The sequence below is a fragment of the Oncorhynchus kisutch genome, linkage group LG4, assembly GCF_002021735.2.
Source record: "Oncorhynchus kisutch isolate 150728-3 linkage group LG4, Okis_V2, whole genome shotgun sequence".
Taxonomy (NCBI): Eukaryota; Metazoa; Chordata; class Actinopteri; order Salmoniformes; family Salmonidae; genus Oncorhynchus; species Oncorhynchus kisutch.
This window is the reverse complement of record NC_034177.2, coordinates 24,451,139-24,456,933: the sequence shown is the minus strand read 5'-3', so window position 1 is coordinate 24,456,933 and position 5,795 is coordinate 24,451,139.

Sequence of the window (5,795 nt, the reverse complement as noted above, 5' to 3'; positions counted from 1 at the left end):
TTTTTTTTGTTATGAGTCAGTGAATGTCAACTAGAAATGCATAACTAGATTCACAAAAGGACAAATGCTGTTTTTGGCCTATGACAACTAGAGATACACAAGGAGACTTAGAAAATAACATGTGGTTTTAGTTATTCCCTTAGCTAAGGGACTTGTGGCCTATAAAATAATTTTTACTCAAAATAGACTTTCTAAATAGACAGTTTATAGTGCTTAATGCCAAAAGCTGGAGCATAGCACATATTTCAATGGTTACTGGTGATATACTGTATACACTGAGTGTATAAAACATTAGGAACACCTGCTCTTTCCACGACAGACTGACCAGGTGAAAGCTATGATCCCTTATTGATGTCACCTGTTAAATCCACTTCAATAAGTGTAGATGAAGGGGAGGAGACAGGTTAAAGAAGGATTTTCAAGCTTTGAGACAATTGAGACATGGATTGTGTATGTGTGCCATTCAGAGGGTGAATGGGCAAGACAAAGGCTTTAAGTGCTTTTGAACAGGGTATGGTAGTAGGTGCCAGGCACACCGGTTTGAGTGGGTCGAGAACTGCAACACTGCTGGGTTTTTCACACTCAACCGTTTCCAGCCTATCAAGAATGGTCGACCACCAGCCAACTTGACACAACTGTGGGAAGCATTGGCGTCAACATGTGCCAGGGTCTCTGTGAAATGCTTTCCACACCTTGTAGTTCATGCCCTGATGAATTGAGGATGTTCTGAAGGCAAAAGGGGGTGCAACTCAATATTAGGTGTTCCTAATGTTTTGTGCACTGTGTGTATATATAAACGGTACTGTATCCTAAGTGAAATCTCTTCATGACATGAATGTAAGGCTGAGTTAAGCATTTTCCTGCAGTGCTGTCGCACTGTCGCTCTTAATGTTGCTGCATGGTCAATCCAACATCTGCATTGGCCATGCAGCATTTACAGTGATACGGCCTCTGTAGAAGTACGGGCATCCATACTTCTTGCGCTTCGCAGAGCTGTTGTCAAGTAAGTGCGTTTGTTTATACAGGACCCACCTACCGTCAACCAATCATGTAAATGCGGAGCTACAGTTTAAGTCGGAAGTTTACATACACTTTAGCCAAGTTTTTCACCTTTCCTGACATTTAATCCTCGTTAAAATTCTCGGTCTTAGATCAGTTAGGATGACCACTTTATTTTAAGAATGTGAAATGTCAGAATAATAGTAGAGAGAATTATTTCAGCTTTTATTTCTTTCATCACATTCCCAGTGGGTCAGAAGTTTCCATACACTCAATTCGTATTTGGTAGCATTGCCTTTAAATTGTTTAACTTGGGTCAAACGTTTCAGGTAGCATTCCACAAGCTTCCCACAATAAGTTGGGTGAATCTTGGCCCATTCCTCCTGACATAGCTGGTGTAACTGAGTCAGGTTTGTAGGTCTCCTTGCTTGCACACGCTTTTTCAGTTCTGCCCACACATTTTCTATAGGATTGAGGTCCCGGCTTTGTGATGGCCACTCCAATACCTTGACTTTGTTGTCCTTAAGCCACTTTGCCACAACTTTTGAAGTATGCTTGGGGTCATTGTCCATTTGGAAGACCCATTTGCAACCAAACTTTAACTGATGTCTTGATGTTGCTTCAATATATCCATATCATTTTCCATCCTCATGATGCCATTTATTTTGTGAAGTGCACCAGTCCTTCCTGCAGCAAAGCACCCCCACAACATGATGCAGCCACCCCCGTGCCTCACGGTTGGGATGGTGTTCTTCGGGATGCAAACCTCCCCCTTTTCCTCCAAACATTAACAGTTATATTTTTGTTTCATCAGACCAGAGGACATTTCTCCAAAAAGTCTGATCTTTGTCCCCATGTGCAGTTGCAAACCGTAGTCTGGCTTTTTTATGGCTGTTTTGGAGCAGTGGCTTCTTCCTTGCTGAGCGGCTTTTCAGGTTATGTCGATTTAGGACTTGTTTTACTGTGGATATAGATACTTTTGTTCCTGTTTCCTCCAGCATCTTCACAAGGTCCTTTGCTGTTGTTCTGGGATTGATTTGTACTTTTAACGCACCAAAGTACGTTAATTTCTAGGAGACAGAACGCGTCTCCTTCCTGAGCGGTACGACGGCTGCGTGGTCCCATGGTGTTTATACTTGCATACTATTGTTTGTACAGTTGAAGGTGGTACCTTCAGGCATTTGGAAATTTCTTCCAAGGATGAACCAGACTTGTGGAGGTCTCCAATTTTTTTTCTGAGGTCTTGGCTGATTTCTATAGATTTTTCCATGATGTCAAGCAAAGAGGCACTGAGTTTGAAGGTAGGTCTTGAAATACATCCACAGGTACACCTCCAATTCACTCCAATTATGTCAATTAGACTATCAGAAGCTTCTAAAGCCATGACATTTTCTGGAATTTTACAAGCTGTTTAAATGCACAGTTGACTTGGTGTATGTAAACTTCTGACCCACTGGAATTGTGATACAGTGAATTATAATCTGTAAACAATTGTTGGAAAAATTACGTAAAAATAGATGTCCTAACCAACTTGCCAAACTATCTTTTGTTAACAAGAAATTTGTGGAGTGGTTGAAAAACAAGTTTTAATGACTCCAACCTAAGTGTATGTAAACTTCTGACTTCAACTGTATATGGAGCCCTCTGCATTGTTACAAAATTTGGGAGGTCCATGGCGATGTGGTACAGATCTCAATTTGGCATCTTTATGCCTCCGGAGGCTCTGCAATTGCGTCGCACCCTCCATTAGGGAGACTCGGACCACATTTTTGGATCAAGCATAAATTGGATTTTAAGTTGCTGGGTGTAATTGGCTGATGACCTTTGAACTAGCTTTTCAGTCAGTGGACAAATTTGGCATCTGTTGACCCCATTTGTTCTGTGTGAGTTACAGCTGTTGCGTTCCGTCTCAATAGAAGGGCAACTCATCACCTATGCACTCACAGACACATACAGTATTAGAGAAAATGCATTCACACACACACACACTTAATGCCTTATTAATGCAGCCAACAGAGCTCAGGACACTTCTGAAAAGCACCAAGAACACATATTATACTGTATCACAATCTCCACTTAACACTGTTTACTTGCAGCATGTTACAGTGTATTACTGAGAGATACTCAACATTCCAGTGTCCCTCACACAGTTAAAACACTATCCACATTCAGTGGTCGAAACAGTGCTTTCACAAAACATTCACCCATTGTGTAGCTATCAAAACACTTTGATGCACTTAAGCACTGTTCTTCTGGGAATTCTGCAATAGTACCATCAAGTGGTTGTTAACCAAAATAGGGATTTGAGAGGAACATAGCTTTGAATTTATTTGTATATTGTATTCGATTCTGTGGAGTAGCAAGGAAGGTGTCATGGAATGAGCTCAATCATGAGTGTCTTTTGGTTTAACAAAATGGATTAAACACGACTGTGGTCAACTGGGTAGTTATTCCTCTGTGACTTCAGCCCTGCTTGAAGTGGTTTAAATCAAGTAGCATTCAGGATGTTTTTTAAATATTTTTATATTCAGGGGTTACTGAGGAGTTATTTCCCCAAATAATCCATTATATTTTGGTTATTGTTGATTTTTTTTGGGAAACAGTAGTTAACCAAGAGAATCCACTCCAGAAGTGTGTGTATGTCAGATACAGTCCAAAAATGTTTCTCATGTCATCAGTCAAGTTAAGATATTGGACTTTCAAGAAGCAAAAGAAAACAGCCATATGGTGCATTTTAAATGATGATGATGTGGATGGTGACTCTTTGCTTCTTGAAAGACCAATATCTTTAAAACTTGACTGCTGTGGACTCATTTTTTATAAAAAATTGCCAAATCGTTTTTGAGTGGAGTTTCCCTTTAACACAACAGGATTACTGAAGATAATCAGGATGGAGTTAATTAATTTAAACCAAGCTGCTCTCATTACGTCCTCATTATTTAACAAGAGATCTTGTGACTTGGGAAACTGATGAGTAGCTAATGTTAAACTGAGACCTGAGAGACTGTGCTGCCGGACAACTTGATGAGACTTGTTCATGTCCACCAGTGACATGTGAAGGGAAGCATAACAGAAAGCCACCAGCACTCATTGCTTTGACAAAACCTGTTTTGAGATTTATGTTGAGTGTAATCAATGTTTAAATATTAATGCTGATTGTAAAGGAATGAATTAATCAGAAATTAGGAAAAATTAGGAAACTATCTGTTATGCCCTAAGGTATTGGGACCTCCTTATGTTTGTTGCATTTGAATGTGGTTTATCATTTAAAGAACAGACTACATAGGGGGTTATTTAACTTCCTCTTATATCTGAAATGTCTAAACTGCATAATGACAGTCACATTGTCTTTCACTTTCAGCTTTCCTAAGCGTTCAGGCATGACAGACCAAGGCTTGCTATTGTGTGATGCAAATATGGAGCACAATTGGTAAGAGTGCTATCTCTGCAATGTTGTGGTCAAGTTGCGTAATGGGAGTGGGTGGAATTGTAAAAGCATTCAGAGAAATGTGTTCAGCTCCCAGTGGGAGCATCTAGACCTTAGTGGAGAGACGAAGCAATATGTAACTTTTTGGATGACCTGACCAAATTTCTAATTACCAAATGAAATTGGGCAAACTATTAGAATTTAGCAACCCGGAAATGGCGGAGCGGTTTCTGCATTGTGCATCTTTGGAGAGCTGCTTGTTTTTGACAGTGTGACCCATGAGTTTAGTGTCCAAGGTACTGTATATTTCACATTATAAACTGGGCGGATTGAGCCCTGAATTCAGATTGGCTGAAAGCCATGGTATATTTAAGCAATAATGCATGAGGGGGTGTGGTATTTGACCAATATACCATGGCTAAGGGCTGTTCTTACGCATGAGGCATCGCCGATAAACATATAAAAATATATGTTTTATCATACCTGTGGTATACAGACTGATATACCACGGCTGTAAGCCAATCAGCATTCAGGGCTCAAACCACCCATTTTATAACAGACTGTATACCACGGATTTGACAAAACATTTAGTTGTAGTGCTCTAATTATGTTGGAAACCAGTTTATAATAGCAATAAGGCTCCTCAGGGTTTGTGATACATGGCCAATATACCACGGCTAAGGGCTGTATGCAGGCACTCCGTGTTGCGTCGTGCCTAACAACAGCTGTTAGCCGTGGTGTATTGGCCATATACCACACCTCCTCAGGCCTTATTGCTTAACTCTGGTCTACCTGCTGTGTCCCTCCCTACAAACAAAACATAATTTCCAAATGTTAATGAAAAGAACCAGCACAATTACTTAAGACAATGCTGCATTCGTAACCAAGTGGGAGGTAGGAATTTACCAGTTGTGATGCCGTAAATACCAGTTGGATGCATTCACATGCATTGAATTCATTTACAAACGCTGATTGGCTAATGGCCAACAAGCTGCAGAAACCATAAATTAAAAGTACAGCTATCATGCTTGTAAATAAGTTACTCCATTCAAAAACCATATTAATAGATTGCTTTTTATAAATGTTTTGTTGCATTTAACTACCGAAAATGCTGTTAGCAAGGTGACGTCAGAGCTCATGATGATATGAGTTCCCACTTGTAATTGGAGGTCGGTTCAAGAGGATTTTTGCCAGTCATATGTGGTAAATTCCCACTTCCCACTTGGTTATGAACGCAGCATTAGAGGTCCCTCTTAAATCTCTGCAATACTTATCCTACTCAGTATACCCTTCAGCATGCCCATACCGTATTGTCAACAAAGGCTGTTACATACAGTAGGTTTGTGACAACTGTTTTCTTAGATTTAAT